This window comes from Lonchura striata, chromosome 1 (assembly GCF_050655825.1).
Source record: "Lonchura striata isolate lonStrDom1 chromosome 1, ASM5065582v1, whole genome shotgun sequence".
In the NCBI taxonomy this organism is placed as follows: Eukaryota; Metazoa; Chordata; class Aves; order Passeriformes; family Estrildidae; genus Lonchura; species Lonchura striata.
In genome coordinates, this window is record NC_140703.1 from 14,871,041 (window position 1) to 14,895,728 (window position 24,688).

The 24,688-nt window shown below is 38.2% G+C and overlaps 1 long non-coding RNA gene across 1 annotated transcript; it reads right to left on the reverse strand.

Annotated features, from left to right (window-relative positions):
* Positions 1 to 1,601: 1,601 nt before the first annotated feature.
* LOC146768600 (uncharacterized) lies at positions 1,602 to 24,673 on the reverse strand. The gene is made up of 2 exons (XR_014949859.1): positions 21,393 to 24,673; positions 1,602 to 2,195 (listed from the first exon to the last, which is right to left on the reverse strand). It is a non-coding gene; the product is annotated as an uncharacterized LOC146768600 (long non-coding RNA).
* Positions 24,674 to 24,688: the final 15 nt, after the last annotated feature.

The following is a 24,688-nucleotide window of genomic DNA, read 5'->3' on the forward strand; positions in this document are numbered from 1 at the left end:
TCACCATCAGGAATGCAGAGGTTGCATCGGGCTAACAATGTTTTGTGCAAAAAAAATGTGAAAGATTTGTCCCAGGACAATAAGAAAACCAGACTACAGGCTGAAACCGCACATCACTGCTAGCTGGCATGACTTTTTAAATAAATCTAACGTGATAGGAACTTCTTGATACTTAACTGCTTGAATCAGAACATTAAGAACTCTGTATTACTTGCTGCATGAAAAGGAAGTTTCCATCACTAAGAATTGCAAAAACACCCTTGAAAAACAAACTGAATTTTAAAGACAAATAGATTTTGGTTTCTCAAATCGTAGTAGTACGGCCAAGTGACCAATTTCCCTCAGGAAAGGGAGTAGAAACAAGACCTAATTTCTGAATGGCCATAGTTAGAAGTACCAAGCACAGGAAAAGCTTAAATTTGGAATACTGTCACTCACTTGACAGATAACAAAAAAACACACATTCATTAAGACTGAAAGTAAAGGCATGGAATTTCATCAAAAACCGGAAAGAAATTAATTTTTGGTCAATAAGCATTTCTGAACTAGCTGGAGCAGTTTCTGGAGCAGTTAATTTCTTGGTTACTGAAAACATAACATGTTTTTATTTCCAGCAGATGTTGTTTAGTTGTTCAGAATCTCACTATTTTGAAATTCAAGGAAAAACAGCAACCTAGCTTCCAAAACTCTTAGACAAGTTTCAATGTCATGAAGTCTGTGATTCTTTAGCTTTGACTTTTCACTTCTGACTTTTGAATCAACAGAAGACAATCAATTCAATATTTAAAGAGCTCCTCTGCAAAGGCAGACTGCAGACATTCTTACAGTATTTCACTTTAATGAGAGACAATGTTCGTAGTGCAATTTATTGATTCCAGAGCCTTTAAGGAAACACCCAAATCACGAAACTTAGGAACAAAGCTGAAAAGAACACTTACAGATTTGAGGAGACTTAAAATACTTGGTTTTATAAAAGCTTCCGCAAAGTACAAGTTGGCACCATCAAAGTTTTAACATCATCACAATCAAATCACAAGATTTGAGTCACAAGATTTGATTATGAGACTAAACTGATATTACAAAGCCTATCTATCCCAAAAGTTGGGCACCATTGGCTATTCTGTTTTTTGTCACTTTAGAGAAACCTGATCCCTGAAACCGCTTCCAGAGCACCTGCACTTGCATATGAAATTAATGCTTCTTTAAAACTAACTTGAACATCCCTGAAAATATCCTTCCTGTGAGTTCTATACGATGTTACATTTTCTTTTTAAGTTACACTTCATAGAGACAATATTTTAATTATCCTGAATCCAACTGTTTGCAACTTGGGGAAAGGAAAATGCTATTGCCACTTCAAAGTAGTGAAAAACCTCCTTGCAAGCCCTATATATTCCTAAATGCCCAGTCACTGTTGTAGACAGTCCATAAAAATGTCTTGCCTGAATGAAACTCTCAGCACCAAAGCTCTCTAAAACAGAGATTATGTTAAAAGCCTTTATTTCTTAAATCCAGGTGGTTTTGTTTTGTTTTCTTTCTTCTAGAAACAATATTTTTCCCCATCACAAAATGTGATAAAATATATGCTAAATAAAAAAGATACGTGGCTTCTTCTCCCTTTATTTCACAACACAAAATAGACATAGTGCTTTCTTTTTGCTAAAAGATGACAAAACATATATAATAAATATAACTTCTTTAGGATGGGCAAAATAGTCTTTTCTTAAACTCCAGCAATGCTAGCAACCTCTGTCAAGAGATGGCCAACTTGATTTTCAGGGATCAAAGGCTGTGTTTGAGATATGCAGGTAAATTTGTAACAAAGTTTGTGCACAATTGACAAAGCACTTTTAATAGAACCCACTAATCACTGTTGGCTGAATGTAAATTGAAATACATTGCTGCATTTTCAAAAATGCTTGAACGAACATTTGCCAGCATTTTATCCATCAGAATACACCAAGAGCAGCTTTTAAAAATGTAGAAATGCCAAGTGATACAAGAACCACCAGAGGGAGCGTCTCCAGCTCCATAAATGTGCTCCAACCCTACAAAGTCTGGCCAGGAACTTGAACATTACCATACTTTAATGCATGAAGATGCAGGGTTCAAGGTGCAATCCAGGCTTCACTCTGACCTTTGTTCATACAGTCTAAGGTGTTTAAGAAATAAGATTTCATGTATTCTTTCCTTTCCTGTAAAAGCAGAAAGATAACACCCTCCATCACATATTTATCCATTCCTAATACAAATCTTCAAATTTTTAGAAACAGTGCCACAACAAATGGTGCTTATGTATCAAAAAAGCTATAAACAGCTGAGATTGCCATGGCAACACCTTGGCTCCCCAATTTACATAAATCCTGGGTTACATTCTGACAAATCCCAAAAGAAGAATTTCAAAGGGAAAGGTAGGTCTCTGCCAAAAGAGATCTTGGGACAGCTGTGCACAAGGAACAACTGGAATTATTACTACTCATGCCCATCCCACTGGTGAAGTGAAACTATTTAATCTCTGCTGAAGGCGCCATTGGCTGACATTTATGACATTACAGCTTAAATGTTAAATGCTGCAATTAGATTTTATGCCGTTTATAATTCTTGTGCATTGCTTTCATCTTCTGTTCTAATTCTCACACCTGGAGCTTCATTATATTTTTAAAGACAAGGCAATCAATGGCATTTTCACAAATGTTTCAGTCACTCAAGTTCTTCTCTGGAAAAGCCCTAAAAACCCCATATGTTCTAGACAGTAATTCCAAAAGGGGGTTCAGGGATTGCTGCTATAAATAAAATACAAGTCTGATCTTCTGCTTTCCAGAATTTTTGGTTTTGTTACTATATACGATATCACACACATTATTTTAATTGTAACAGGAGTCATACACCCAGCAAAATGGGTGTCCTAAAGAACAGCAACCAACAAGCTTAAAAATTTTATAGAAAACCAGATGGTACTTGCACATAAGATGAAGATAACACAGGAGTATGGGGCAATATGTAAAAAGCTTATTAACACAAGGTTTCTCCACTCAATGAATAAATTAGAAGGAACAAACCAATATCTGTTAAGTTTCTGTCAAGATCATGAAGAAGATAATAAAAAATAATCCCTTACCTGTAATAAAAATAAGAGAAATAAAGATATAGAGTGTGAAAGCTCTCAGATCAGAGATTTATCCCTGGGAACAGCAATAAAACTAGGTACTGCAATTTAATTATGAAAGGGAAACATCTTGGACAACAAATTTATGTGAGCTTCCAGCACACAATTTAAGATACAGTATTTCGTATTCCATAGAATTATCTCTACATACCATAAATCAACAGAGGATGAAATTAATGTAAGACCCAGCAAAGCTAATCAGAAAGCTACCACTGCCTTCCTGGGGTTACAAAACAAGTCCTTAACTCAGAAACTTTCCTTTAGATTCAGAACAGGAACAGCTGCACCTTTTTTCTCCCAACATATTCTCAAATAGTAAAGGAGTGCATGCAAGAGAACTGCTGGCTTCTTTCCTTCTCAAAAGGTCTAATTAAAGAGCTATGACATAAAAATCAAGGACACCTCACAAACCTACAAAATATGCCAAGTTGCAAGGTTTGGATTAATTTTTCCTAAATTTTAGAAATGGTGTTTCTTTTTCTGAAGCTTTCACTCTGACCCCTAGCTTTTTATTCCATGAACAGCACAATTAAGAAGTGCTGGATTTCAGAATTTTGCATAAAAATTAAGATTTACATTCACTCCTTTTGAACTTCTACAATGGTGTTCTTAGGGACTCAAATTATAATTATGTGTGTGCTGAAGAAAATCTAAGGCTTTCTGGAAAACTTTTAAGAATGCAAAGGCCTGATGCTGCTCCCTGTTGACTTAGAGGAAAAATTCTATCATTGTGTCTTTGAAATCAGACCTAAAATGAAGAATAATTTGTTCCTACACTACTGATGATTTCCAGCACCTTGAAACCAAGTCAAACAAAATACCTATAATTTTAAATTAAACCCTATATAAGCAAAGGGCTAACAAAGCTTAGTAAAGTAGGTATTTATTAACAGTTTCTGATTTTTCAACCTTTCCTTGCACATAACACAGCCTGACTAGAGCTTAAGTACTTCATGAAATCAGACTGGATTTGAGCATATGCTTAAGCAGCATGCTGACACAGGCCTTGGGGATCTCTAAACAGGATTTATTATGGAACAATTCATTTATTTCACTTCTGCTGAGGAAAGATTTGACTGTCATGGAACACACTTCCTTATGATCCACAAGAGGCTTTGGATGGTGTTCTGGTTGCTGTCCCTCCATTCACAGCCCAGCTGGATTTCCATTTTGTTAAGTTTTCACTTTAAGCTCTTCTCTAATCCAGTTTAAAGTAATGTAGTGTGAATGGACAGCAAGCCAGTGACTTAAGCACTCAGTGAGGTGGGGAAAGCAGAACAGCTGTGCAGAACTTAGCTGCACCACAACAGACTCATTTTTTAGCTACTTTTTGTATTCTCTAATTCTCCCTTACACTATCATTCTAATTATCCAGCTACATATCCTCAGTGACAAGCACTTATAATCATACAGCTTAATTAAAACATGACTGAAATACCTGCCGTGATAAAAAATACCTCCAGGAAAAAAAAGCATTGAGTGTAAAGGAAGCTCACTTGGCATGTGCTGCTAGACCCTCTCTCTGCTTTTTGCACCCTAACAGCAGAGTTTTCATTGGTGCTGTGCAAGTTAAGCTTGTCTTTGTACTCAGTCACCACAAGAATTTGAAATAATACTGCAGTTCTCCTATGAGGAAAAAAAAACCTAGTTCCAAATTTTACTGACACTTTATTTAGTCACATATTTTTGTACATGATCAGTGAACAACTGGTGAAGCCAAGCAATTCAGTAGTAGTCATTTAGAGGTTCTTTCCACAAGTTACACATGGACCATGCAGGGAAGACAACCTTGGGCTCTCCAAAGCATTCAGGCTGATAAACATCTTCATACCATGGCTGAGCCTTCAGAACAAAAATATGTGCTCCCCACATATGGCTCAAGCCCAGGAAAGATGACTAAAGGACTGGAGCATCTCCTGTGAACAGCAGTTGTGAGAGCTGGGACTGCTCAGGCTGCAGAAGGCTCAAGGGGGATATTATCAGTATATATATAAATGAGGTGATGGAGGCAGACACTTCTCAGTAGCACAAATTGAAATACAGGAAATTACACTTAAACAGAAGTAAAAAAACCTTTGCATTGCAGGGATGGTAGACACAGTATAGCCTCACTTTTCTCTCTCTTTCACACTATCTAATCAAAGCTGGATATCTGCATGGCTTAGCATACATCCCTTCAAAACTATATAACGGTTCTTTATGTTGAACTTTGTTTCCTTGTGACTTTTGTTTTTTTCGCCAAGCAGCTCTTATTCCTGACACATTCTCAGCAGTGTCCCGTTCAGAAAATCTAATTAGCAATTCAGATACTATAGGAGAAGGTAGCTGCTATGTCATTATTTTTATCAGTTGATGGGGTTCTCTGCAGATCCTGAGGAGGTATCTTAAAGCTGCAGAATACAACAAAAACTTACTGTGAATCTGAGAGAAGAGAAAGGTAGTTTCCAGAAATCATTGCAGTACACTTTTTATGCAATTTACCTCATTACATCAATTTTCAAACTGCATTTTACCTCTTCACTATTGCATGCATCTGTGCCTTTTCTGCTTAAATTATTCAAATTCAGCATTGACCTAGAAACCCCTTGAAAATCAAGAGTCATTTAATACACTAGCAGGAATATTACAGGTTAAATTATGAATATGTATCCTTATAATTTGTTTCACTGCACATGTAGGCATGCACAGTTCTTAAGCGCTATTATAAGACACTAGGAATTTAAATGAAATATTAATTAGAAAGCGATTACTGGATTTAGCAGCAGAGATGTCTGGACAAGAGTTTGCACTAGGAGTTTTCTGAGCCACAGGAGAAAAGGAGACTGATGGTGCCATCTGTTGGTCCATTCAAAGTGGACAGCGTTAATGGAGGTTTGCGGTCTCCTACACCGGAGATAACTCCAAAAGCTCACCCCTGAGCAGTCTTAATTGTGACCCTCACTGTTCTCAGCCCAGGAGCACGTGCAGAGCACAGCAGAGCCACAACGGCCAGCACAGTCAGGGAATTGGAGCTCTGCTCCAGCACACACAGCTGACCTCCTACAACATCCCAAAGTATTCTTTATGCAATGGAAAAGGTGAAGTGGTGCCGAAGCCCCCCTTTAGGTAAGGGGAGGCTCTGTGTGGTGGAAAAATCTCTCCTCCAGCCCTTGCTTCCAAAGAAAGGCTCAGCAGTCTCTTGTTTTTCGGTCTCGTGGTTGTTTATTGCAAGTTATCTAAAAGATTTTTTTCTCGGGCTGCTGCAGTTTGCTCAGCAGCTCAGGCAGAGACACACACACCCCTGACATCCTCTCTGTCCCTTGACTTCTTCTCTCTCCCCCCTGCCCAGGGCTGCTGCTGTCTTTTATATGGGACATTACGTGTTACATGTTTACAGTTTTTCCCCAATACCTACTACCTATATTAAATGGTGTTTTCTACTCTAAACCAATCTGTGAGTGCCAACATCACCAAGAACATGGAGGTAAGGAAGAAGAAAGAGGAAGGACAGGACAGGCCCAGATGCCTCCATCTTGAAACCTCTGACCCCCATGTACAAAACCAAAACCGCCCTGTACAGGACTTAAAATCTCCCTGTACAGCACTCAAAAATTCTTTCCTCTATATTGTGACTACTTCTACTATAATATCTAAACTTGTATGACTTCTTGTTCTTCCTGCAAGATCAGTAAATCATTCCATTGTTCAAACCCAAAATCACAGCTGTTTCCAGCTGCCTGCCAGGGTCTCAAATGCTTCTGACCTGGATCCGGAACCTCCAAAAATGTCTGAGGGACATTTTGAGTTCCGACAAAGTGGCACCCAGGTCATTACAGTTCAACTCTGAAGAGCCATGGTAGCACCCTTGGAAAAGTTTGTGTTTTGCTGTTTGCTTCACACACCATTTTTATGTCTCCCTCTTCACACATCCCATTACCTTCTGTGCCATGTCTGTATTCATTTCCACACACACAGAGAATCATGTTGGCTCTTGCAGGAAATAAAGATTTCCTCTGAACAGTTTTGCTGACCAGATTCTCCCAATCACATTTTTGGCCTTTGCTCCTTAGCAAGCAGGTGTTTTCTCTGTAATGAAGTAGCAGGGATCTGGGGAAATGTCATGAGGCTGTCACGAGGCTGCCACAACAGAATCACATTCCAAATAGATGTTTTTAGTCTTTGCATGTGAGAAAGGTGTGAAGAGCTTGGCCAATAGAGAAACATTCAAATCCAGCCATCCATAGGGACTGTTGGCACATTGTCATAGACATCATTCCTCACAGAAAGGCAACTGCAATCTGATTGCATTTCAGAATTAAATACAAAAAAGCCCATTTGGTTGGCCATGAGAGCGTAAGTCATGGCTATGTCCAGATGTGGACAATTTCAGTATATAGCTCAGGAAACCATAAAGAGTAAAGGTGTAGTCAGCACTTCCCACACTCCCTCTGAACATTGTGGACATCTTCTGGAGACTCTGGTCAGACTTCTCCCATGATACAACTGCTCATCACAAAGAGCTACTGACCACTGGGAGTGGTGGTTCACTGTGCTCTGTAGGACCAATCTTTTAAACCCAGAAACAGTTTTGTGGAACTGCATCTTGTGATGCTCCAGCTCTGGTGCCAGCTCACAGGAGACAGCATTGACTGGGCTCTTTAGCCTGAAGTTCTGCACTCACTGCTGTTTTCCCCACATCCCCAGGACTGAGTTCATTACCCAGGCTCACAGTATCCTGCCAGCTGAGGGCACAGTCACCTCTTGGCAATGACTTACTGTCAGTGTCCACCAGACAACAGGACATTTCAATGGAGAAAAACATCTCCTGAGGTGAGGGACCTTACCAGATGAACTGCCAAAGCCTCAGAAGTGTTTTTTCAGGCAGCACATCTGTTTTCCCAGTGCCAATACTCAGCATCAGAAGGTTGTTGATTGTGCCCTTTGTAAACAGGCAGGAAGAGAAGCACAGCAACAACAAAATGAAGAACAGAAATAAAATTTAGGTTTCATGGGTATAGAACCCATATCCACAAAAAACATTACAGCCAAACATTATTTCTCTGTCACATAGGAATTAAAAGATTAAAGAGCTAATGAATATTCTTGGCAGCAAGTATGAGCAGTACTAGGCTTAGGTAGGATGCTGGGCAACAGCATGATGTGAAGACTGAGTGAGGATCTTTTACAGATTTAATGTCAAGGACATCACTTTTGAAATGTATTTACATACTCAGATTTACTGTTGGTCTCTGTTCTCTTTTCCCATCCATCACCAATTTTTGCAGCTAAGCCATTAACCATGGTATGGACAGGGAGGAGGGTGGAAAATGCTGATTAGTGAGGGAATAAAACAGACATTAACAAGCTATGAATTTCCTCTCCATTCACAAAAAAAAACACAAAACAAAACAAAAAATGTATTTCTCCTTAAGTACAATAACTTTTTTGTGACAATTAGCATGCTTGTCTATATAAAATTAAGTCCTAGCAGGGAGAGGGGGAGGAAACCACTCTACAAAACTTCCTCTTTATATGTATATGAAATAAATAATTCTAAAACATCACAGTTTTGAATTCTCAACTCAAAATACATACAACAGTCTTTTGCACAAGAAACTGTCAATGCACTCTGTTGTGACAAAGTGCAAGAGAGCACAGCAGCATGTTATACTCCATAAAAGTTTTTGGTAAAATCATTAAAGCATATAAAGACTGGAAAAGTATTTTCATAGTTTCACCAAATTCAGTTTGTTACCCATAAGAATCTGACCTTTTATATTTTCCACAGCAAATGTTACCAAGCATTTTTTTTCTTTCTTTCTTCAATTTATTTAAATAAGGAGTAGCATAAATTGAAGAGGGTGGGGGGCAGAGACAGGGAGAGAAAGAAGCTTTAGGCAACTGAATTTTCCAAAGTGTTTGGAGAGATAATTGGAAAATGGATTGAAAATGCTGCCAATCACCTTAATAGATGCAAAAAATCACAGGAGACACTCCTGTGGGACACCAGGAAAGAACTCCACTCTATTTGTTTACATTGAAAGAAATTTCAGGCTACACCAAAATTTCATTAAACTCCATTAAACTTCATGTCTGTTCCCAGTCATACTGCTAATTATTACAATCATTATTCCATTCTAGAGCACAAGAAATATTAAAATATAAACACAAACCCACTCTGAATGAAATAATTTTTAAGTATTCTGTAGCATGAAAATTTCCCTGATGTGGAGACAATCACAGTAGCCAAAAAAAAAAAAAAAAAAAAGGTAAAAGAGATTTCCTGCAGTATTTCACTATTTCTTTACATTTTCCCCCTTGGATTACTGGTGTAAAACTGTTCCAAGTCTTTGGTCAATCTTCACTTTTCCCATGTCTAGAGGACACTTTCACCAACTACGGAACCACTGTTTTTACTTGCATCTCTGTATATACTGAAACCAGGGATACAAGATTCAAACAATATTACAGATTTCCTTTTAAGATTTAGAAACAGAAAAGAAATTGAATTAAGAAAAACAAACATTAATGAATTCAATTAATTTTTTAAATTAAGAAAAACAAGTGTGTTAAGCATCTATATAAAATGATTGAGCAATCTATCTTTTACCAATTCTCTTCTCTTTCTGCACAGTTTACCTTCACTTAATATTTGGAATTCACCATCTTATATATTTGGGTTAGTCTTCTCTGGCTAAGTATCAAAAAAAGGAATAAACATCATAAAAAATAGACCTCTCACCCTAATTGGTATGTTTTTCAAAAGAGGTATTATAGAAAACAGAGAAGGAAATGGACAATGTGTTGATCATGTCCAGCTGAAAGGGTAGGAATTGATTCCAGCAAAGTGGCAGCATGGAAACTTGCATAGAGTAACTTAATTTTCAGAAGAGCAGGTGGCTCACTATGTATGTATGAGAGTCCTGACTTAAAAGATAGTTTTCTCTAAGCCCTGCTGACAGTTAGCACAAGTCACATTTGTCAGTGAAAGCAAACCATGGCACATCCTGCTCCTTATTCAGATCCTGTAATCCTGTCTCAAGCCTTTGGTGCACGTCAAGAAGAGGAGTGCATTTATATGCCAGACTAACACGTTGTAAAGGAAAACATTGTACTGAGCTGTCATTCTTCATATGCAAAAATGAAAAACACGAGATTTACCACTGCCATCCTCTGTGACCTGGAGTAGAGCAACCCCAACAGCGGGTGGTTCAGCTGTTTTGATTTAGCTCTTATCTAGGAAACTCACATAAACCCCATTTTGCAAGTCTAAATCTCCAACAAGACAGTGCTGAGCAAAAGAGAGCTCCAGTGTTCGAGCACTGAAAATGCCTGGGCAGAGATGTTCTCCAGGATCACAGGAGTTCCCCAGGATCACACAAAACCCTGGCAAATGCCAGGCTGTGTGTCTGCTGTCTGCCAGCAGCACACAGACCGGCTGCAGGCTAGCACATTTCTGAGCTGTTTGGCTGCCACACAACAAAAAGGCAGCAGCACACATATGTACAAAGAGACCCACAGAATCCAGTCCCCCCTCTGCAATGGCAGTTTGAATGCCATCAGCTTAGTTTAATTTTTAATTAGATTTTACTGTAACAAATACCATAGATTGTGCTACAGCTTGCATACATGAGTACTGCTGCCAAGACTGCTAATAAAATATTATGTATTTTCACGATTTAGATAATCACAAATCTGCCCTTTCCTTTCAGCCAAAACCCATTCTTAAAATTCAGAATGAAAGGTTGTTTTAAGTTGATGAAATAGGCAAGATAATTGCAGAAACAGCTCATTTCTCTCAGAGATGATAAAGAGGATATAATGACCATCCCTCACCCACAAAATCCTATTTATTATTGCTTAGGACATTTGCACAGATTCTGGAATGCAGCTTTATGATGCTATTTCTTTTTACCGTGCTGTTACATCCTCTTTCACACAGTGTTTTGAAAAACATTCATGTTAGACCCTTTTGTCTTCTACATAGAATATTTATGGAAGATTTTTACTGCAAGTCACAAATTAATTAATAACAATAGACTGTAATACCAAGAGCCAAAAAACTGCCCTTATAAAATACTGACTTCTCAAAGAAGTTAATGACACTCCTTTACATAAGATACCAACCTATCAGAGATTAAATTTCTATCCTGAAAGAGATTGCGTAGAGTACCTATGGGGTTATATTTATACATTCAGAATCTTTAACATGATGATACACTCCATAAAGGACATCTGAATAAAATAAGGAACTAATTTGGATGTGTTATTGCCCAGTCACAAAGTTGGACCTCATGTCTTTATGACAAGGAGAAACTTTGTTTCTGATGCATAAAAATAGTTTTGTATAGTAATTTTCTGAAGCTGCCATATTTCAAATGTCATACAGATCCTTTATAGAAGCACAGTGGTTTCCAGATAATAATAGCTACTTCAGTGTCTTTCCTTTAAAATACAAGTTAGTTACCCACTAAATGCTGAAGGTTTATATTCCTCTTTCAGATACCTGTTTAGGACACTTACATTTAGTTGCAAAATAGCATATATTGTTGCTTGATGCAACTTATATTAATCGTAGGAATATTTTATATGTTGATGCAGAGGGGGTTTTTGATAATATAATCAGGTTTAAATGTAAGATGGCATCACAGTACAAAACACTGATTAACTGGTTAAATTGAGAAGTACATCAGTTTAAAAACTATTCTTTTTTCAAATATAAAGTGCTTCTTTCATTGAGTTAATGAAACTAAGGGGTTGATCTGAGGTGGGTTTGTTTGTTTTGGGGTTTTTTAAATTGTCAATGCTTTGCTGAGGTGATTAATAACTTTTATAACTACTCTTGGGGCTTATGGATGTCTACACAGATCTGCTTTTCTTCAAGGGGGTGGAAAACAAGAGAGGGTTGGGATTGTTCAGCCTGGAGATGTGGAGGCTCCAGGAAAACCAACTGGCAGCCTTCCAGTGCCTAAAGGGGGCCTACAAGAAAGCTGGAGAAGGACTTTACCCAAGGGCATGCAGTGATAGGACAAGGGGAATGGCATTAAGCTGAAGGGGGGCAGGTTTAAATTAGATATTAGGAAGAAATTCTTTACTGTGAGAGTGGTGAAGCACTGGCACTGGTTGCTCAGACAAGCTGCAGATGCTCTATCCCTAGATGGGGTTTTGAGCAACCTGGTCTAATGGAAGATGTTCCTGCCCATGGAAGGGAGGTTGGAATGAGATGATCTTTAGCATCTCTTCCAACCCAAACCATTCCATGATTCTAGGTCAAAAAATCAAGTTAAAAAAAGTTTGTGAGATTCGCTGCGTTTAAATTAGGTGTAGAACTTCAAGGAAAATGACATTCAGGATTTTTTTTTCATTTACAGAAGAATTTTTAAAAATTTAATAGTCACAAAACGCTCACAATTTTCCAGATGTACTAATTTAGGGGACAAGATTCTCTTCCAACTTCCACCAATCTAAATTAGAACAACTGAAATTAAACCAAATGGCAGCATTGTAACAAAAAGCATAAATGAAAAAGGCTGTTAATTTTATTGCCACAGCCTTCAGAAAACTGGAGACAATACAAGAAACACAGAATGTGTGAAAAGCCCTGCATAATACTTCATCTTCCCGCCAGCCCTGGGTGCAATCTCAGCAGTGCTCCGAGTGAGCTGTGCATCATCTATTACTCCAGCACTTGAGAAAATCCAAATCGCATCTCAAATCACGCAATATCCCAGATGCCAGTGATTAACAGAGGTAACTGTTTTATCTGGATCTCTGCGGGCATGAAAATGTGCACTTGTCTAGGAAAGCTAACTCTGGGCAAACAGCTCTATTTCAAGCTGGAGGGAGGTAGCACAAGGGTTAAGAAAAACTTTACCAGCCCATGTTGTATTGGAGCAATCACTGTAATGCCAGTGCTCTGGGCAATGACAATCTGTTAGGTCTTTTCGAAACCCAGTACAAGCATTTGTAATGCAAATGTTGGCACACTGAATATATCACACTGTTCCTACATCCATTGATACCAGCAAGGGGAGGAATCATGTGGTTCCATCCTCCCTCTGCAGCAGCTTGTTCCCTTCAGCTCTTCTTTACTTCCCTGTGTTTTCTCTAATCTAGTTCTAAAGGTCTTTAAGCACAGTGTTTGTTGTTCAGGACTAGTTATAGCATGTTAACCTATTTTCTCCCCTTTCATGTGATTTTTAGCTCGGTTTTGTCGAGCTGTGTTCAGCACACTATGAACAATCCTCCTGTTTAGAAATTGAAAACAGGAATAACGGCCAAGAGTTGTGAGAAATTTATGACTCGATTTCCTTGGGGTCTGGTAAAGTACTTACACTTGGTAAAGTACTTACACTTGGTAAAGTACTTAGAAAAACTGGGAAACTGGGTCTGTGAAACTGAGAAAAGTTCAAAGACAAAGAAGAATCTTCTAAAGGAAAATTATAATTTGATATTGCCATTCAGTTTGCTGCAGACAAACAGATAAATAACACACATATAGCCTTTTGCGTGCATCACGACTCATTTGCTCTGGTTCACAAACATCTTTTGTTTAGAAGCCACCATAAGAATTTTACCACAAAAAGTGATGAACACTTGAAAAAAACAATTTAAGCCCACCACAGCTTATCTTTCTGACTGACTTTTAATGGATATGCTAGAAACAGGCCTCAAGATTTTTGAGGGACCTGTAGAACAACTTGGAAACAAACTGGAAAGTGTTACATGAGAATATTTACTTTTTCCCTGACAAAATCACTCCACTTACAGCTCACCATGCTGTGGTGAGCTGCATGAACAGGAAGATTTTTTTCCCAGTTTCTCCTTACCCTTTGTTAAAATAAACAAAAACCTCTCAGGAATAAAAGTGAATCCAGCTACTTATCTTGGAAGAAATTAGCAGAGACAAATATATGACAAAAGTACATCAAACATATTCAATTGTTTAAGTCCGTTTAACCCAGAAAGCTAAATTTTCAACTTATTTCTCCTTTCCTTTAGATGCATATTTGAAAACTAGGAAGCCACCAAATGTTCAAGGTCACGGCCATGTTCTTTCAAGGCAGACACATCTGTAAGAGCAGTAGGCATGAGGTCAAATTTCAGGGCTTTTTTGCACCAGTGCTAAGACGGAGTTCACAGCTTCTCACTTCTACTTGTACAGAGACAACAGAATAAGTGATATGACCTAAAAATTACACTGGAGAACTTGCCATGACATGTATGTGAGCTGAACAAAACACAAGAAAAAGGTGCTAAGTGGCCTGCACAGAGGGTGAGCTTCCACATAGTTAAAATATCTACAAAAATCTCACAGGGAGGGCTAGGAAGTACAGTATAGACAAGAAATGTGGGAACTGATCTTGCCCAATCCCAGTGTTCAGTTGCAGAGGAAATTCCCATTCCAAGTGGTGTATTTGCAAAGCAGTGGGAACTCACAATAGCACTGAATTAGTACAGATTCATTGGAATGACCATTGCATATATGAAAAATAAAACAGCAATGAAAAGCAGAGTTTTACCTGATACACTAACTTTAATTTTATTTCTATCTCTATGTATCTCCTAGTTTAAGAAATCACTGCTTCTAAACATGAAGATAGAAAGTGTGAAGAACTATGAATACATTTTCAACAGTATCTAGCACCACAGCTACTCACAAAATCTGAAATATTTAATGGTGAAGGCTAAAGTTAAACTGACATAACCTTCACAGACAGACATAAGTAAAGCAGGAAGAAGTTTCATCTTCAAAACAGGAATAAGCAACTATTTACCATTCTACCATAGGACTGAAGAACTGTTTGTGATGACACAGTAAACTAACAATTTGAAGACATGAGTCTTGTTTGACTGAATATCCCTTCTCCCTGCAGTGGACTCATGCACCTACTGAGGTGATTGTTATGAAAATCCAACACTACATGTAAAAGTTTTCAATTATTAAAAGAAGCACCATTTCTCAATTTCTTTCATTGACAATCAAGGACTTTCCTGGGTTCTCTTAAAAGTGATCCCCAAGCATGCAAGCCATTAAGGATGAGTATTCTTCATCTACCTGGCTGCATATATTGAAAACAAATTGAAAAACTGTAATTTCAGAATATAGGTTAGACAGGACATTTACCTTTATACTTTATAGAGTAAAATAATTTAACTCAAAAACTAACTTGGAGGAAAAGAAATGTTAGAATGGATAGCATATAGCAACTTACCTTATTGCATTTCTAAATGTATAGAACAATTCCATTTTGAATTGAAACAAACAAATTAATAATACTTTAAAACAACAAGGTCCACATCTCTTCCTCAAAGTATTTAACATTACCATCATTTCTTAGGGAAAAAAAAAAAAAAAGATACAATTCTATTTTAGCATATCAATGAAATTAGGAGGGAAGTCCTGCTGAAGGACTAACTCTCCTTAATGCCCTTATTCTGCCTTCATTATGCCACTGATGCCCCATGACAACAACATTAATTTGACATGGATGAGTTATGACCCACAGTGTCTTGCACAACTCTCAGGAAGCCTAAGGCAGGGTTTTTCTGCTTTGGGTATTGGGACCAGAAGGACCATGCAGAAAACCAGTGCAATTGAAGGAGCAATTAAGCTACAGGTTGTTTTGCTGTCAGCAGTTAAGCAGCTGTCCCTAATAAATTATTTGATTATATAACATCTTACAGCTTTGACATAGAATGTAACCGTGCATACAACTAACATTCAGTAGCTTTGTATATTTGCTTGTGTGATTATAACTTTTAATTCCTCCTGCGACTCGTTAGTGCACCCTGGCAATCCAAAGCACTGTTGGGTTTTCCATACCAATGGTCAGCATGCACAGAGCACTTCAAAAACATGGACTAAAATACAACCATCTTGAGAAGAGGGAAAGGATTGCTATCACTTTTTGCTGCTAAAAAACAAGGCCACTCTCACTCCGAGCAGAAATGAGTAAGAGGGAGAAACTGAAGCACATATAAATCATATGTTTGTATATTTACAGTGGACACATGCAAAACACAACTCAGAGGTATCTGAGAAATTCCTGAACTAGAATCCTGATTTATTATTTTTTAATAGGTAGAATACCATGCTAATGGACACAGCTTCTTTCTGGCACTTGCACTACCTTCTTCAGGTAGCAAATTATCAGGTAGTCAATTATCTCTGTATGCAGTGCTTCCTGCTTGGGAGCTGAAACTATGGACGTCACATTCCCAGTCCCACACTGACCCTGTGCTACTCTGCATGCTCAAAAATAAAAGGGGAATTTGCTCTGTGCAAGGTCTTGCACAAAACTGAATTAAAAAAAAGTTCATTGCAAACATCCTTCATAACCACTGCAAGTCTGAAGAGTTTCTCCCCATCATGACAATCATTTCCTAAAACATGCTGGCATATGAATCTTTTCCATCTCCTCATGTGGCCACAAAGAGCTGTGGACCCTGTCATTGTTCTCGAGCTGAATGTCCCAATCCTCCTTCGAGGACTCAAAAATTGTCAAGATGACTCAGAGGACCATCACACACCACATATAACAAAGCAGTGAATTAAGCACATCTCCAAAAAATTCAGACAGCAATTCATAAACTATTAAATGGAAGATTATAATAACAAATAGATGAATTCAGTCCTCCATGGATAATACATGTAGAAAAATGCTAATCTTTGAGGCTAAATTATTCACCACGAATGAGTCAATCAGCTCTATTCCCTTATAGACCACTGTTTCCGGGAGCTATTTATAAGTGAGACAAAACTGATGTGCTTGTATTATCTATTTCTCTACAAGAGGAAAGTGCATGATAATTCTCTTTTTATTCCCTTTATTAAGGCATTCCATGAATGTGAATGGCAACAAAAACCACAAGAACCATCTGTAATTGATACTGCAGTGACAGCTAAACAGTTAAGTTAGTGAATTTGGCCACCATTACAAATTTCCTTGGTTCTGATCAGGCACTTAATAATGAAATACCTCATTTATTAAGTGATGTAGTCAGCAGAACTTTGAACAAAAAAGCCCATGCCAGAATGCTGTCACTGTCTTTTAAAATAACTGGTATACAGGGACTATTCTTTAAACCAAAATATCTAATTCCCAGGAGCGGCTACAATCAGAAATCTCTACCAGAAAAAAAAGTAAATCACACATGTCTCTTCCCTGACTTTCTAGCTAGCTGCATTTCCCCAGCCACAAGACTCCCTCCTACTTGGAGGGACTCAGATCTCCAGGGCAGCAGAGAAAACTATGCAAGTTCCAATAAAGGGAATTTTCTGCTGAAAGAAGGATCAACCCCTTGAGGGCAGGTTCAGAACAACTTTAAGGGACTGGGTCATCAGAACTCTCTGCAGTCCATGTTCTCCCTCTAAAATAGAACCAAAGTTTGTAACTGTCATGCACACTTTTTTTGGCAATTACAGCTCTATCAGAATTAAGGAGTAAGTGAACTTAGTGATGATATTTTATAAGCAAACAGTTGCCTACACATTACTCATTTCAAAGGAAAAGAGAGGACCACAGAAAGATGCATTTCCAAACCAATCTAAAGGTTAAGCCAGACGAGTTCTCTGAATCAGGATCTAATTAGATTCCAAGGCTAAGGTCGGGAGACTTGAAGATGTACCAGCAAAGGAGAGGCTGCTCACACCTCTCCTGTCAGAGACAGCTGAGCCTCCCAGAAGGATACTGACACTTCCATGGATCCTGGCTACCTCATTTACCAATGGAACATCCCAATTAACTTCTGTAGGGATTATGCATCGAATTCTTGCTGAAATTAATGTGCTCAAATGTCTTGCCTGGCTCTGTAGGATTGAATCCTCATTTATGTGTGGCTGAGTGCCTCTCCCCACCCTGGAAATGGCATATATTTTATCCTAGCTGTATATAGTGACAATGGCATTAAAGGTTTAAGAAAGAAACTGTTAAGTATGATGTACAAATACAGTTTAAACTAATAAAAATAAATGCCTTTTCAAACAATGAAAACAGCATTAGTTTCTTTTTTCTTTTTAAATTTGCTTGCACAGACAACAAAGAGAGCACAGATTCAACTAAAATCAAATTAAATTCAAAATTGCTTCCAGTGTTGGTGCTGAAAACAAAGCATGCACAAGGGTCTACTACACTGCTCTCTTGTAAGGCATAAACCAGGTCTGTAATAAACTGCTTGACGCTGTCTTGCTGGTCATAAAGCTACCAAAAAAAAAAAAAAAAAAAAAAAAGGGATAAAAGGGATATGCCATTTTTTTATGACTCTTTCGGGTCCAGTGCAATATAAAATATATCTGTCTGGCAGTGTATGCTTTCAGAGCAGATTCTAGTGACTTTGAGGTTTATATATACTTTTGTCAGAGAGGAACTGAAATATTTTTTGTTGGATTGGGCCATAGGCAGCTATAGCTGTACCCAAAGGACAGTGTAAATGACAAACATTCTAAACCTCGGAGAAAATATAAATCATTACCAACAAGACCAAGATAAGAGCTCCTTGAACTGACATTTCCAGTTTTAAGAGATAGTTTGCTATTAAAAGAAATACTAACTTTCCTAAATATATTAAAATTATCTTCACATGGATTCTTCAAGAATACCATCACAATGCCATTCAATAAATAAAACCCTAAAAGATCATTTCTTTGGCCACATTGCCATTTTCATTGCCTCCTTCTTTGGTTGTCTTCAAGGTTTTCCATGGCCTATCCCAGACTCCACACCCTCACAGACCACACCAATTCCTTCAATTCTTTCTAAGCTTTTAGGACACTGTTATTAATTTTGCTTCTAAGAAGCATCTTTTGTCTTCTCCTTACTGATACTTTTTTCTAAAGCTTAACTTCTTTTTACCTTTACACCTATGCACAGACAACATGTGAGGCTACATAACTTGACTTCTGCTTTCTTTGCACAGCCCAGTTTGTTGACACATACTATTCCTTACTATTTTGGGACAATATATTCTCGGGGGATGGACTGATATTTCCCCCCCCCCTCCCCCCCCACATTATGCAGCATTCCAAACCCAAAGCAGCCACGTTCCTAGATAACAATGTCAAATAAATAACAATCAGCAATAACACCTCGCTGGATTTTCTAGGTTTTTAAGGCATTATTGTAGAACAACTACCTGTAGTGTCTGTTACTCAAAAAAAAAAAAAAAAAAAAGCACACATGTTCTTAATCTGAACCTATACAACCCAATCTTTGATGTGTTAAACTTTGATGTATAGTGAACTCCAGCTAAATTAAATGTAGAAACTTGACCACTAATGCAGCATTCTTCCTGGGCAAAATACACTGTATTTTATCTAAGAGACACACAGGGAGTACAAACAAGAATAACACTACCAAAAAGATCTTCTATTTGGAACTTAAGATCTTCTCTCAGGATCAACAGATCTGGGTTATAGGGAAATTATTTGAAAATAAGTTGCTGAAGCAATATTCCATCAAAATGACTACTATCAGCCATAAACATATGGGACCCTCTAACTACCCAGGGTAATAAGTCTTGTATATTATTGCTGGGAATTCCTCCAAAGCCCAAATCATTTTTAGTTTGTGGAGCTCCCTAATTTATTTTCCATGGTTGGGAGGAATCTGGTGCTAAACACAAAATACAGTTCTACCCCCCATTATCTCTGCAGATAAAGAGTCACAGAGCTTTGGGCTAGAATTAACATGAGATAGGTTATTATGACTGCAAGAACATTTAGCAGTCCCTGTTGACTTTGCAGTTTGCAATAATAAATATCCTCCCCATAATATCTTACTCTATTTTTTCTGAACTTGATGCCTTGAGGAAGTCTTGAAGCTTGTGATAAAATGCTAACAGTACTTACCTATTTTTTTGCTAGCCTGGAATTCCTTTTCTCCCTGGGAAAAGTCATTTAAAGAAATGATATTTGCAAGCAAAAGCTCTTAAAAGTATAACCTCTGATTTCATGAATGCCCTACAGAAATATGATGTCCTACTGTATTTGATTACTGAAGCAAAACTGACTCTGCTTGTATAAAGTAATGGCACTATTTTATAGTGAAGCATTTGCTCTTCTAGAAGGAAAAACCTTGTAATCAGACGTGAAGGTTATAAAAGATGCAGTTGCAAGTCAAAAGTGTCCTATTAGCACCAATCAAGGTGATAATTAAGACCAGATTTCTGTAAGGAGGGGGTAGGCTTTTAGGGGGCTTCACAAAGTACTGTACTTCATGCACATAATAAGCAGTTCAAAGTACCCTTACTTTATTAAGAAGATGCTGAAAGTGGCTAAAAGTAAGGTGTACTCTTGCATACATAAACATCTTACTTTGTTAGGCTAACTCTGTGCAACAGAAAAAACTTGCCTACCCTCACATATATTAAGGATGAGGGAGTTTGGCAGTTTTCTTTTTGTTGTTGGGGATTTTTTTAGGAGTAGAGTTATTTTGGGTTGGGGGTTTTTTGCACCCAGAATTGTTCATAAATGCATTTAGGAGAAAAAAATTGAAATAAAAGCAATATCCTTTATACATTCAATGTTTCAGTTCACTAAAAGCCTTTCAGCAAACTAAAGTAATGTTTCACATTTCAGGCACTACAATTTTCCTTCAACTCGTTCTTGCTGGTTTTTACTTATTCATAGGTCTGTCAAGCAAATTAAGCAGAGTATCAAGCAAAACATGCACATCACAAATACCTTCTATCATAAAAAGACAATCTCAATCTCCATAGATGTCAGCAAGTACTCACAAGAACAAATTAAATCAAGCCATGCTTGCACAACTAAATGTGCATTACCCTCTACCCGTTGCACCTTGTGTGGTATAAAGCTTAGAAGAGGGGCAGTCTATTGGCAATTGATTCTTTTTAGGCAGGGAAAGCAAAAAACAATTAAGTTATGAATAAGACCAACAATACACTCTGCTTCACACACATGCCCGGTTCAAGTTAAATTGTGAATCGATAGAAAGGGAAACATTCTCATATATTTCAGCTTCACCACATTCCTCAATATTTTTCTAGATCAATAAAAATACATTTTTTAAAAATTAAAATGTTTAAAATTATAAGCTATTTCCAAATAGGCAATCTACTGATCTTTAGCTTACTGACTTGTTTCCCTTTGCCACCTCATTGATGGTGGCATTAGTCTTACTGAACAGCAATTCACTATGGGCATTATTTGTCAACAGTTAATTTTCTCTTATGAAATCAATTTCAAAAATTTTACTTTCAGCATTTATAAAGGTTATTTTCATACCTGTGTATTTGCTGGACGTGGCTCCCCATTTTCCTCCTACAAATGAGGTATTTTTCAGTTCTCATGAGCTTTCCACAATGTTGCTGGAAAGGTGTCTAATCTGCAAGGTGAGAGTGAGATATGCTGTATAAAACAATGTTTTTACACTTGCACAAATAAATAAGTGCTTTCTTTTTTAATAAAGCAGGCAAATTAATCTGGACTCATTTAAACGCTCTAGAACTGCAGCACTGGAGAAAACCTCCACCATCTTACAGCCACAGCATTTCCCATACTGTTCCTCCTCAGCTTCTCTATCCTCTTTACTAGGGCTGCCTTCATTTATTGCTACCATTTCCAACACCTTACTCGTCAAATATTTGCACCCTGGTTTTGTGCTGGGCACCACTCCTCACCTGCTCTTTTCTGCTTCACTTTCTTCTAATCCTGCCAGATTTTGTGCCTCTGTATTTCCATGCCCTCCCCACCATGGAGAGCACACTCCCAGTGCCAGGTTCCACTACTAATGGGTGCAGTTAGAGATAAAAGGATGACACACATTTAACACCACCACTACATTGGACACAGCCACAACATTCCCCTAGTGCCACTGCAGATCCAGATGTCTGGGTGAACTGCAGCCTGAGCTTCATTAGGGTCTGGAATTTTCCCCCTGCTTTTTCCTTTCTGCCCCCCTCCTAGCTCAGCCCACCTTCACATGACAAGGTATAAAGTCCTAGTAAGTACTTTTACTCCCATGGAGCTCCTCCAGGATAAGGTAAAACATTTCAGAATTTGGAAAGTGGCCACTTGCTGAGGCACCAAAGACACTTCTCTTCATAACTTTGTATAAATGTGTTGCTATGTGAAATGTGCAGCACTTTACATTTAAAATAGTCTTTGATCATTTATCTTTCTCAGGCCTCTAATTTTCAAGTTAACCACTTCATTCTTCACTACACACAGCCTCATTTAATTTCCTTATATCTGCAGAGCAGGAATTAGGCCCAAAATAGATCAAGCAGTGCTGAATTTGGGTCATTATCCACAAAGCAACCCAAGACAGCTGTCAGGGAAAGTTCAGTTGCAATATTTTACTCACACTAGAAAAGGAGATAGGGAAGACTGGCAACCTTCATTAGACCGCAAATCTTGAAAAGACTTAAAGCATGACCTCAAGAGCTTCTTCGAGGCTCACAAATCTGAAAACTCACCTGTCCTTTTTCTCCTGAGACATGGTCAGGAAAGGATTTTTTTTCAAATCAGATTCTTTATCTGCTAATCTATAGAACAGTACCTGAAAGCACCAATTTTTCCGTGTCTTGTTATCCGTTCATTTTTCATATTTTGATTTGAAGGTTTTAATTTTTAAATTAATACAGAATATTATATCCTCCTGCTAAACCAGTTGTTGTGTCCCAGTTTCACTGTAAATCCAACAAACAGGAAACACAGATTCCTTGCTTTGGTTTGCTAGAGATATTTGCATATAGTCACTAAGGAAAGGTTATTTATTACATCTGATTGATTTTTAAGATTTATCTGTAGCATAAAGAACTAAGGTATTTTTTTTTTACATTTTTATTGGTGATTAGATCCTGAACCAAATCAGAATCTAAAAGAAACACTGATATCCAAGCATTATAATGTAAAAGATAAATCTCTTGTCACTACTATCAATACATACAATAGCATTCCAGCATTCAGGCTTACAACACAGAAAAGTAAGTCTTGGCAAGCAATAGCTCAGACATACTGTATTTACTGCAGTCATGAAGCCTATTATGGACATCTTTGTTTATCTCATCACAATTAAACATTCATGAAGAAATATTATGGAAAAATGCATTTCTGGTCTCATAGCTAATTAGCACAATTTAAGAGTACCCACAGTTAAGCTGCCCAGCCTCTCTCTCAAGGAAAGTGGGGATCTGAATCTAAATTACAAGTGCTCTCCTCCCCCTCATCTGTGCACTTTCAAAACCTGAATTTCAGTCTTGCTTACTAACCCATGTCTGATCTGACCTAACAAAGAGTACAGACATGCAGGAATAAACTTCTAAAGTGTATTTTATTTAACTTGCCTCATGGAGAAGCACCAAATTTCCACAATATTGATGCCATCACACATGGTCTGGATTTCAGCCTGTAACAATCAGTGAAAAATAACTAAAAAGACACATGCAAAACAATGAAAACTTGCTATTTACAACAAAATCAGTGTTTTCAGAGAATCAAGGAATACTGACAGCAAGCACACAGTCTGTACTGTCCTATGCTGACATACATGCTTACATTGCTATTACAATAGTCTAATAGATTGTTGCTCCATGCAAGGTTATAAAAGTGTGGTTTATTAGGGTACTGGAACCATAAACTTACGATTGTTTCTCAGGCTGAATTTATATCTAGCCATCAAAATGCATTACTACATTCCAGTCACTTCTTTTTTTCCTTGCACATTAACATAATCATCCCCAACACTTCAAAGTAAGGGAAGTTATATCTAGCTGGTATTCAAACCTACAGCTCTGTCTTTTTTAATAAAGGCCCTCTTTTTATTTTCTAAGGGCATGATGCATATGAAGGCAATCGCCAACAACGAAATCACAGCTATGTTATAAACTACCTTATTAAAAATTTAGGATTGTAATTACATATTGAAACCAAGAAAATTATTGTTCCTTTTTCCGTACTATTGTGCACAGCAGTGCTTGTGACCCTCAGACAAAGGCATATCCACAAAAACGAATGTGTAATCAGTTCTCCAAACTCAGCAATGGCTCGGGGTGAGGGCCCAGAGCCGGGATGATCCCGAACAAAAAATCCCGAACCGCACGGTTCATATATCATGGACAGGCAGCGACCCCACTGCTTAATTGTGTGTTTAATGGACCCGTGCCCAAATCCCTCCAGCTGCCCACGCACCAGGTTTCCTTAGAGAAGCTCGCTGGATTCCCATAGTCGCTGTGCACACATGATCTGCATTTCAGCCAGTGAAAAACAACTAAAGGGGCGCATGGAAACCACTGAAAACTTGCGATTTCCAACGAGACCGCTGCCGAATTAACTTTTGATATGCTTTCATTTTAACCTTTAATAACTACACGTACAAGAAGAGACCCCAAGGTACCGAGCGGGACAGGGAGCGGGGAGCCGGGGCATCCCCGCCCGTCCCGGCTCGTCCCCAGGATGGCCGGGCCGGTCCCGCAGCGCCTCTCCCGGGGCTCGGGGTGCCCAAAGGAAGGCGGACAGACCGCAAAAGCCACTCAGGGAGCAAGCGAAGCGCCGGCCACAGCCGCTCCCGCTGCCCGGGC